Raw genomic sequence first — 12,661 nt, 5'->3', positions numbered from 1 at the left:
TAATAACGTATGGTGTAAGGGTTACAAAGGAACGCCCGAGGCTTGGGAGAGGTAGAGTTCAACTTTAGCTAAGGTAGTACCTAGGGTCCTTTAAGGTAGTACCTAAGGGCTATTAAGGTAGTACCTAAGGGCTCTTAAGGTAGTACATAAGATACAGTCCACAAAAACCATTGGTGGACCACTTGAGCACACAAGAGAAGCACATAATGGCACAATCTAAGGGTCACAAAGGAAGGTCTGAGGCTTGGGAGAGGTAGAGTTCAAGTTTAGCTAAGGTAGTACCTAGGGTCCCTTAAGGTAGTACCTAAGGGCCATTAAGGTAGTACCTAAGGGTCTTAAGGTAGTACCTAAGGTACAGTCCCAAAAAACCATTGGTAGACCACTTGAGCACACAAGAGAAGCACATAATGGTATGGTCTAAGGGTCACAAAGGAAGGCCCGAGGCTTAGGAGAGGTAGGCTTCAAGTTTAGCTAAGGTAGTACCTAGGGTTCCTTAAGGTAGTACCTAAGGGCCATTAAGGTAGTACCTAAGGGTTCTTAAGTTAGTCCCTAAGGTACAGTCCCAAAAAACCATTGGTGGAACACTTGAACACACAAGAGAAACACATAATGGCATGGTATAAGGGTCATAAAGGAATGCCCGAGGCTTGGGAGAGGTAGAGTTCCACTTTAGCTAAGGTAGTACCTAAGGTCCTTTAAGGTAGTACCTAAAGGCCATTAAGGTAGTACCTAAGGGCTCTTAAGGTAGTACTTAAGGTATAGTCCCAAAAAACTAATGGTGGCCACTTGAGCACACAAGAGAAGCACATAGTGGCATGGTATAAGGGTCACAAAGGAAGACCCAAGGCTTGGGAGAGTTAGAGTTACACTTTAGCTAAGGTAGTACCTAGGGTCCCTAAAGGTAGTACCTAAGGGCCATTAAGGTAGTACCTAAGGGCTCTTAAGGTAGTACCTAAGGTACAATCCCAAAAAAAACAAGGTTGGACCACTTGAGCACATAAGAGAAGCACATAATGGCATGGTTAAAGGGTCAAAAAGGAATGCCCGAGGCTTGGGAAAGGTAGACCCCAACTTTAGCTAAGGTAGTACCTACGGTCCCTTAAGGTAGCACATAAGAGCAATTAAGGTAGTACCTAAAGGCTCTTAAGGTGGTACTTAAGGTACAATCCTAAAAAACCAAGGGTGGACCACTTGAGCACACAAGAGAACCACACAATGGCATGGTTTAAGGGTCACAAAGGAAGGGTCGAGGCTTGGGAGAGGTAGAGTTCAAGTTTAGCTAAGGTAGTACCTAGGGTCCCTTAAGATAGTACCTAAGGGTCATTAAGGTAATACCTAAGGGCTCTTAAGGTAGTACCTAAGGTACAGTCCCAAAAAACCATTAGTGGACCACTTGAGCACACAAGAGAAGCACATAATGGTATGGTCTAAGGGTCACAAAGGAAGGCCTGAGGCTTAGGAGAGGTAGGCTTTAAGTTTAGCTAAGGTAGTACCTAGGGTCCTTTAAGGTAGTACCTAAGGGCCATTAAGGTAGTACTTAAGGGCTCTTAAGGTAGTACCTAAAGTACAGTCCCAAAAAACCACTGGTGGACCACTTGTGCACACAAGAGAAGCACATATTGGCATGGTATAAGGGTCACAAAGGAAGGCCCGAGGCTTGGGAGAGGTAGAGTTCCACTTTAGCTAAGGTAGTACCTAGGGTCCCTAAAGGTAGTACCTAAGGGCCATTAAGGTAGTACCTAAGGGCTCTTAAGGTAGTACTTAAGGTACAGTCCTAAAAAACCAAGGGTGGACCACTTGAACACACAAGAGAAGAATATAATGGCATAGTATAAGGGTCACAAAGGAAGACCCGAGGGTTGGGAGAGGTAGAGTTACACTTTAGCTAAGGTAGTACCTAGGGTCCCTTAAGGTAGTACCTAAGGGCCATTAAGGTAGTACTTAAGGGCTCCTAAGGTAGTACCTAAGGTACAGTCCCAAAAAACCATTGGTAGACCACTTGAGCACACAAGAGAAGCACATAATGGTATGGTCTACGGGTCACAAAGGAAGGCCCGAGGCTTAGGAGAGGTAGGCTTCAAGTTTAGCTAAGGTAGTACCTAGGGTTTCTTAAGGTAGTACCTAAGGGCCATTAAGGTAGTACCTAAGGTACAGTCCCAAAAAACCATTGGTGGACCACTTGAGCACACAAGAGAAACACATAATGGCATGGTATAAGGGTCACAAAGGATTGCTCGAGACTTGGGAAAGGTAGATCCCAACTTTAGCTAAGGTAGTACCTATGGTCCTTTAAGGTAGTACCTAAGAGCCATTAAGGTAGTACTTAAAGGCTCTTAAGGTAGTACTTAAGGTACAATCCCAAAGAACCAAGGGTGGACCACTTGAGCACACAAGAGAACCACATAATGGCATGGTTTAAGGGTCACAAAGGAAGGCCCGAGGCTTGGGAGAGGTAGAGTTCAAGTTTAGCTAGGATAGTACTTAGGGTCCCTTAAGGTAGTACCTAAGGGTCATTAAGGTAGTACCTAAGGGCTCTTAAGGTAGTACCTAAGGTATAGTCCCAAAAAACCATTGGTGGACCACTTGAGCACACAAGAGAAGCACATAATGGTATGGTCTAAGGGTCACAAAGGAAGGCCAAAGGCTTAGGATAGGTAGGCTTCAAGTTTAGCTAAGATAGTACCTAGGGTCCCTTAAGGTAGTACCTAAGGGCCATTAAGGTAGTACCTAAGGGCTCTTAAGGTAGCACCTAAGGTACAGTCCCAAAAAACCACTGGTGGACCACTTGTGCACACAAGAGAAGCACATAGTGGCATGGTATAAGGGTCATAAAGGAAGACCCGAGGCTTGGGAGAGGTAGAGTTCTACTTTAGCTAAGGTAGTACCTAGGGTCCCCAAAAGTAGTACCTAAGGGCCATTAAAGTAGTACCTAAGGGCTCTTAAGGTAGTACTTAAGGTACAGTCCTAAAAAACCAAGGGTGGACCACTTGAACACATAAGAGAAGAATATAATGGCATAGTATAAGGGTCACAAAGGAAGACTCGAGGGTTGGGAGAGGTTGAGTTACACTTTAGCTAAGGTAGTACCTAGGGTCCCTTAAGGTAGTACCTAAGGGCCGTTAAGGTAGTACCTAAGGGCTCTTAAGGTAGTACCTAAGGGCCATTAAGGTAGTACCTAAGGGCTCTTAAGGTAGTACCTAAGGTACAGTCCCAAAAAAAAACAATGGTGGACCGCTTGAGCACAAAAGAAAAGCACATAAGGGCATGGTGAAAATGTCACAAAGGAAGACCTGAGGCTTGGGAAAGGTAGAGCCCAACTTTAGCTAAGATAGTACCTAGGGTCCCTTAAGGTAGTGCCTAAGAGCCATTAAGGTAGTACCTAAGGGCTCTTAAGGTAGTACTTAAGGTATAGTCCCAAAAAACTAATGGTGGACCACTTGAGCACACAAGAGAAGCACATAATGACATGGTGAAAGGGTTGCAAAGGAAGACCCAAGGCTTGGGAAAGGTAGACCCCAACTTTAGCTAAGGTAGTACCTAGGGTCCCTTTAGGTAGTACCTAAGGGCCATTAAGGTAGTACCTAAGGGCTCTTAAGGTAGTACCTATGGTACAGTCCAAAAAAAAAAGGGTGGAGCACTTGAGCACACAAGAGAAGCATATAATGGCATGGTGAAAAGGTCACAAAGGAAGGCCTGAGGCTTGGGAAAGGTAGAACCCAACTTTAGTTAAGGTAGTACCTAGGTTCCCTAAAGGTAGTACCTTAGGGCCATTAAGGTAGTACTTAAGGGCTCTTACGGTAGTACCTAAGGTACAGTCCCAAAAAAAACAAGGGTGGAGCACTTGAGCACATAAGAGAAGCACATAATGGCATGGTGAAAGGGTCACAAAGGAAGGCTTGAGGCTTGGGAAAGGTAGACCCCATCTTTAGCTAAGGTAGTACCTGTGGTCCCTTAAGGTAGTACGTAAGGGCCATTAAGATAGTACCTAAGGGATCTTAAGGTAGTACCTAAGGTATAGTCCTAAATAAAACAATGGTGGACCAATTGAGCACACAAGAGAAGCACATAATGGCATGGTGAAAGGGTTATAAAGGAAGGCCCGAGGCTTTGGAAAGGTAGACCCTAACTTTAGCTAAGGTAGTACCTAGGGTCCTTTAAGGTAGTACCTAAGGGCCATTAAAGTAGTACCTAAGGGCTCTTAAGGTTGTACCTAAGGTACAGTCCCAAAAAACCATCCTGATATATGGTGTGAGGAAGGATTAACTTTTCAGGAAGATAAGAAATGAATTTGAAACATAAACCGAGGAAAAGTAAAGGTAATTTCTAGTACACCCTTAATTGCTTTTATGTAGTTCTGATGCCTATAGCCATGTTCTTAGGAAGATTTAAATGTCAACAAAAAGGGATACATGAAATAAATTTTTTGTTTCTGATTTAAATTATAAATACAAAACAATAAAAATATAAATGAAATGAAATAAGAGTAAATAAAAGAGAGAAAAAGAGGATGTCTCATTCCTCGCAAACAGTCAGAAACAATGACAACCTCAGAGAGACAATATAATCTTAAAAGTAATTCAAATAAGTATTTGGATGGTTCTGTATACTTTGCACCATGACACACGTGTAAGATTTTTCCCTTTTTCGAGTAATTTTTTTAGCTTGGTGTATATAAAATAAGGCTAGAACGTGAAAAGCGGCGGGTAGTATAAACTATAAAGGATTAGTTGTCATTTGTATTGTTAATATGGTTATGCCTCCACGAGAGGCCTTGCACACGCTCGCCAGGCAGCGAGTGGTTCAACGACCTCTTAAAAATGTAAGAATTGTTGCCGGTATTCCTAGTCCATGCGTTGTACATTTTGGACAAAAATATCCCTCCATTCTCATATTAGATGTTTTCCACGATAATTTCCTTATGAAATTTATTTCGAAAGTGGTTAAAGAAGTAAGAAATCTATTTTTTTTTCCAATTATATATGTTTGCATTTTTTATTTATTTAAAATTAATTATTAATTAGACCTTAAAATTCCATGAATTTGCTCCACCACTTCATTAGAGAAAAATAAAGGTTAGCAAATGCTATTTCCATTAAAGAGATGCCTCTAATTTAATTTTTTTTTTCAAAGTTGTAATGATATATAAAATTGATAAATATTATAATACAAGGAAGAGAAGCTTATATGATTACAAGGACAAAAAGTTTCTAAAATTACGGGCTTGGATGGAGCGCTAGGCCTAATTTTTCACTTTATCAACCCATTCCTTTTGTTATAACATTATAGACCCATTTTTTTTTAGTATATATTTTTCATATTCCTTCTGTACACTTTGCAGTTCACACAAAGCAAAAGCCACTCTGCACATTCATGGTGTGGCTATTTTATGCCCCAAATTTCTTTTGGTTTAAAGTGCTTTGATGCAAAAAAGAAAACAAATTGTGCAAAATGAAGCCTGAATCCATCTATGCAATTTCATTCTTGCAATGTTCCATTATAGAATACACCTTAGCAAGGCTTTATCCCAATTACTAAGAGTTGGGAGTTGTAGGGTATGACTCCTTGCTAACACTCAAACCGAGATCTCAAACTAAGATAAAATAAGAGAAACGATATAAAAAAAAAGGGGATCGCATCCAAAAACTGCTATTATGATAAGCAAATCAGCAAGAACACCAGGAATTTCTCTTATCGCTATGATTCTCTCATGCATAGGAGATGAAGGACACTACTTTGGGCAACTCTCAACTCGAAAAAACAGCTTTAAGCAACTCTTTCTCTCAGGAAAGGTAATAGTTGATTTCAACAACTTTCTCTTAAGACTCTAGTTTTTCCCTTCACTGGGAATAAGCAACTAAATCCTGATTAATGGCTTAAAGGCACTTAAAACAGGACTTAAAAGGCTGAGCCCCCATACAAAAGCAAGAAGTGGAAACCCTGCCCTCGCCCTCAAGACCCAGATTGCATAGAAATTGAACATAACTCAACAGATCAACAATTTTGAATTGGTAACCCATGGATGAAAATAATGCTAAAATTCTCAAATGAATAATAGACATTACCAGAAATTTCACAAATACCATTGATGCATCCCAAACCGTAGTTCCTAAATGCTTCGAATTGGGACCCTACCACAAGAAGAAAAAATTGGTAGCATCGAAACCATAAATTGGCAGCATCGATTCTTTCTTGTGATTGTCTTTCAGCTTTCATAACTTTCCAACATATGAGTCTTTACTAAATTGTGCGTTGGCCGCTGACATGGAGTTTGACTTTTTTTAGGTTCCTGATGTGGACGCTGAGCTGGCCCAAGGGGAAGACATTTTTGGTATGAAATAACACCTCAGACCAGAGTGCATGAAAAGGAATTTTTTTTTTAAATAGTGGACATATCTTGGGTTATGCAAACTTGGGTTTTGGAAAACAATATTATTGGGAAATGGGGCTCCCGAAACACAACTTTCCCTTTTATATATATATATATATATATATATATTGTGGATTTTTTTTAAAGATAAAAAAAAATTTTTAAATAGAATACTCTAAATTTAACTTTTTTTTTTCTATTTAATCCAACACAACATTATTATATTAACAAAATTATAAATTAATTGATATAATTTTAAAAATTGCCTTTTTGCTATGCCACGTAAAAAAATAAGATAAAATAAATAAAAAAGATTTAAAGTAAATAAATTATTTTTATTTGCTAATTTAAATTTATTTTAATTAGTTTAACTCATCGATATAATGATTAAATAATGATTAATTAATTTGACTTTCTTTAAGTAAACATACTCTTAATTATATTTGACTTTCTTTGATATTTTTCACAAGATAATCGTATAAGAAAATATAATTTTCCTTAACCTTAATACTTTTTGAGAACTAAATATAATCTAATACCTTTTGAAAAAGGCTCTATTTTGTTACAAATATTTTCAAACTCATCGCTGTAAAATTCAAAACTTAATTTCTTATCAGTATGCTCACTATGTTGTAGGCTAACAATTGCTTAGTGTAAGAGAAGTTTATCTTATTTTGAGTAGTCTTACTGCATCTTAACTTAGAAAGCCAAATATGTAAGATTTTATATTTGTCACTTAATTGTTTGAATGTAGTACATAGTTTTAACTAGTTGTAAATTACATTCGTAATGTTGTATTTTAAATAGGAGCAAACAATCATTTGAGGAGAATGATCCCCCTTCAAACCCAAAATGTCCTATGGGTTCATAGCTTTATTATTTGTAAGAATATATATATAATCATTTTTATGTGATTTTTTTTGTAGTCAAGAACAAGCACTCACAAGAAAATGAGATAATAAGGAATTGATAATAAATCATGATGTAAGAAAAGAGATAGATATTTGCATAATATGTTTTTTAGTCAACTTTTATACTCTATATGATAACGAACTAATTTAATAATACAGTTGAGAAAAAAGATTGGGAAAAATGGCAATCCCTTTCAAATGGAGAGAGAAAAAAAAGTTCTTAGAGAAATCGAAAAAATGCCCAAATGAATATATAAAACAAAAGGGTAGAAACTCAAAAAATGCATCAAAGGTAAGAAATTCAAAATTTATGTTTCTAAATTTTGATAATAGTTTCTTTCAATTTTAAATATATATGTGTATGTATATATATGACTTGCAGCCGTATCTTCACACTCATTGTTCACTTGATCGGGTGTATAAAGTATTTCAACACTTGCAACCTAATCAAAAGACGACTATACAAGAAATAGGGTTTGGAGGTATTTTAGGATTGCGATGTACTAAACTTGATCATAGTTTAAGTCATTGGTTGGTAGAGAATTTTGACACTCTTTCATGCACATTAAGTGAGCATAATACTTCCATTTAATTATCCCCAATGGATGTTGAGTTAATTTTAGGTTTGAAGGCTAAGGGAATGGAGGTAGATATAGAGAGATGTACAAGTAAATGGATTGATTTATACAACATGTATTGTGATGGGAAGGGAAAATTGCCATTATTGATGTTAGAAAACCAAATACAACAAGAAAAGGATTGTGGAGATGAATTTAAAATTTGTTTTGTATTATTTGCTTTGGGTGCCTTGTTATGTCCAACAATGAAAGTTAGTGTCAAGTGTTCCTTTCTCCATCTCCTTGAAGACACTGCATCAATAAAGAAGATAAACTGGGCCCAAATAGTATTCTTCTTCCTTGTAAGAGGCATAAACGAGTTTAAATCCAAGAAATGAAGTAGTGGTATTTTCGAATGTTTATTTTTTCTAATGGAAATACACTTTTAAAAAATTTGAGATATTATGATATTTTTAACAATAATAGAGTGTATGATATATTCAACTCAATAATTATTTTGGAATTTATTTCTTGAAGAATTTCTACCTAGACCACATTTTCACAAAGAAGGGTATGAACTTACATTGTAATGCATATGGCCCTCGTATAAATGAGTGGGGAGATGATGAGGTTTCTAGGGTGAAACGTCAAATAAAAAAACTTGGAGGTTATGATGATCCAAAGGTAAGATACATTTACTAATTCAAAAGCTTTTTTTTATTTTTTTTTATGTGATGTTACAATTATAATAAAGTTTATGGATAAATTATAGGCCATGATATGGATTATAAAAAATGGGCAAAGTGTTGATATGGAGCAAAATAATGGTGCGAAAAATGAAAATGATGAAAAAATGAAGGTGGTTGAGAAATATGACAGAACAATTGATCATAAAGATGATGATATGAGAAATGTAGAAGATGGTGATAAACAAGATGTAAAAGTTCATGAACAACAAGAAGAAGGGCATAAGGTACTCTTTTATATTATATTTATATACATTACTTTATTCATCTTAAACTTTTTTTTTTTTTTGTCATGATATTGGACATTTTTATTTGTTACTAGGTTGAAGAAATTTTTTTGATGGGTATGGAAAAAGCTTTTGAGAAGTTGAAAAAATTTGTTCTACAAACAAATGTTTCTCATATGGATGAAAGTTGTAAAGAATCAACTTTTAGCGAATTTGAAGAAAAATATATGGAATTGAAACGTTTGTTTTTTCCTATGAGCAATGTTGTGGTAGAAGAGAGATTGAATGAGAATGACTCATGTGGTGGCATGGAGTTACATGTTTCTCCCATTGTGAACAATCAATGTAAAAATGAAAAGGTATTTGCATATTATGAAGACCTAGTTTTTTACAAAGTTCTATATATACATATCTATATATACTAATGTTCAAATACATGATAGGTTAATATTGATGTTCCATATGTTGAAAAACAAGAACAACTAAGTTCAATGATGGTGCTCCCAAGTCAATTGAAGAAAACACGAACAACAATGGAACACAAGCCTAGTAAATTCAAGGTGTCACCCTACATTCATCAATCCAATAAGATGAGAAAGTCTAAGAGATTCCAAAGCATAGTTATTGGATCAAAAAAGGTAGTAGAGGTAAAATGTTACTTCATTCATGTAGTTTTTTTTTAAAAATACTTAATAATATAGTGACCAATAACTAATGCTTGTTAGAGATGTTTTCAATATAGACAATCCCCATGTCCATTTTGTTGAACGTGGAGGATTCACATTCCTTGAGTACACTTGAGTCTCTAGTTGTTGCTTGTGTTTGATGTTTCATTGGACAAAAGGTGTGTAAACTAATTATTTTGAATATACTTTATGTATGTCATGTTTTAGAAGTTATACTTATTAAATACCTTATATTTTGCAGTGAACTTCTTATTAATTTTCAATATGAGCATGCAAATTGAGAAGACTTCATGACTTTAGGGCTTAGACAAGAATTATTAGATGTGGTGAGTAATACAAGGATAAACCCACTTCTTATTAATTTTATTACATAATTAACAATGTTAACTTTTTTGTGTTTAATTTTTAGATCATAAATATATTTGCATACAAACTCAACAATTTTGAGAAAAAATTCAAAGAAATACAACCCACCAGATGCTACTTACCCACCACATTTGTGGTATGTTCATCCATTATATTTCTTATTAAAGAAAAAAAAATCCAACCTAATAAATATTATGATTTTTTTTTTGCATTGCAAATAATCTTGTATGGTGGTAGAAAATTGTCAAATTCTACCAAGATATTCACACATATTATCAAACACATGGATGAAATGAAGGATTGTGATAAGATACATATATGAAGTTGTATTCATATCATAGTTGTAAATTATTATCAATGCTAAAATGTGTGTTTTGTTTAGATATACATCCCGATGCATGATACATGTTTGGATCATTGGTATTTGTGTGTTATAAATCTTGATCAATGCAATATTCATATATTGGATTCATTACCATCAAGAGAAAGGGATGACATGTGAACTACATGTGTGAGAACAATGGTATGTCTTATATTTTAATCAATTTTATTACGTTTTAGTGTTGGTTGTTACCTAGCATGTTTTAGTTTGCTAAAAAATATAACGATATGAATTAGGTTGAAGAGTGTTCACACTTTTTTAATCTCAATGGGCATGACGAGAATTTATCAAGTTTTCCCATTGAAAGACCTAAATGGGTATATGTGTAAGACAATGGGTAAGCAAGCATAACTATTTTTTCAAATATAATGTGTTCAAGATAATATTTCTATGTACTAACTAGATAAATTTTGACTCATTTTTTTGTTAGGTGGGAATGTGGAGTCCATGCCATTAATCATATGCGAAGACCCAAGTTCATGGACTCAAGTTCAACCCCTTCCCATTAGACTCTACACTTACAAGACACAAATTGGCAATTGAATTACTGTTTGATGATGAAAATAGTGAGAAAGCCATAATACTAGATAAAGTTCACAATCATGCAAAAATAAAGAGAAGAAGAGTATAGAATACAATCAAGAGTTGATTTTTTGTCTACATCATTTTTTGCATTGTAGTTCTAATTGGTTTTGATATAAAAAACTTGATCCTGAAAATTTGGATGTAAAGTGGTTCATGGTGATCTACATTGAAAATATTTACAATTGTACATAATATTTTAAAAGAAATCCATATGACTACATACTAAATGCTTAGGAACTTCATTCAATATATAGATATATGATATGTGGTGTATATAAGTTATTCTGACTCTTACTTGGTTTGTGAAGTAATTTGGTGGATGTAACCCGAGTCATGAATCATATAAGCTTGTTTCTGGACCATTCTGAAATGTGCCAAGTGTTGTTTGTAATATGATGTAATTTTTCAATTACTCTCATAAATAATATTTTGCACATCATAATAAAAATTACTAAAAAAATGTTAAAATTACATTTTGAGAAAATTCATTTGTCTCATGTCTTGATCCACCTTCCATGTTGTGATTTAGTAATGAAGGCATGTCCCTCCCGTATTAACATAAAGAAATCAATTTTTTCTTTCAACCAATTTAACCAAATAAAACTAACTATAAAGTGAATAATTAATGAATTTAGTGAATGCGTGTTTGAACATACCATTTCTTCAATGTGGATGAATGCATTGTGAGTATTAACAAACTCTGGGCATTTTCGAACAAAGTGTCATACTTTCTTACATTTCCCACAATGCTTTGGTTTCTTAAATTTGTCTTTTAAGGTACCTAGATTACCTTTGGTCTTCACAATGATAGGATCTCGAACATGGTGTTTTGTAGCTTTCAAATCTTCCTGTTCACTTTCTTCCGCTAATTTTTTACAAAGTTCTTCAATTTGACAAGTGAGTCTTTGTATTTCACATCTAGCCTCTTTAAAAGCTTTTTTCGATTGAGATGCAAAATAAGATATCCGTGAGCACATAGAGCTGAGTGCACCATATTGTATGATGTTAGTCACATTACCTTGACTTTCATTGTCATGATGAACTTGGACCGTTTCTTTTGCTAACTTAGACCACCTTTTCATTATACAACTCTTAGGTATTTCTTCAAGGTGTTCTATCTTCATTAAAATAGTCATGTGGGGACATGGAAAACCAATTGACTCAAACATCGTACAAGTACATTTCATAGACCGATCACTATTACCATAACATACTGTCCAAAACTTGTTAGGGCTTCTAAACTTGGTCAATGTATGGACATGATAACCTCCATGATTTTCTGTACTAATAGGGAAAAACAATTCCGCATTCTTCATCTCATCCTTAAATTTGAGAAAAGATTGCCTTATGAAAACAATCTCTGCATATTTCTCAAGTGCATAGAGTTTGGTTGTTAGAACAACTGAAGAATGGTGTGTCTCAAACTCTATCTCTGCCTCATTATGATGAATACGTGAGAGTGCTTTATCAAAATGCTTCACAAACTTAAACAACTTCAAACGAGTTTTAAGGAAATGATTCAAGTATGCATTCATGCTCTCACGCCTTTGTGTGCTTCTCATACTAACAAAAAAATGCCCACTTAAATAAGCCTCTGCCCATCTAGAACACTTAGCATATATATATATCTATCACCCATTTATGTACATGAAGATTAAACATTTCCAACATGTCATTCCATGCACATTCAAATTCTTCAATGGTGCCTTCCATGAACATGCAGTTAGAAAAATGATTAGTAAAATCTTTGACATGGACATTAGTGAATGCATTGCATTGATTATGCCAAGCACATAATCGATGATAAGAGTTTGGAAATATCCTCTTAATGGAT

Source organism: Vitis vinifera, chromosome 3 (assembly GCF_030704535.1).
Source record: "Vitis vinifera cultivar Pinot Noir 40024 chromosome 3, ASM3070453v1".
In the NCBI taxonomy this organism is placed as follows: Eukaryota; Viridiplantae; Streptophyta; class Magnoliopsida; order Vitales; family Vitaceae; genus Vitis; species Vitis vinifera.
The sequence above is the reverse complement of the archived record's forward strand: the minus strand, read 5'-3'. Positions refer to the sequence as shown.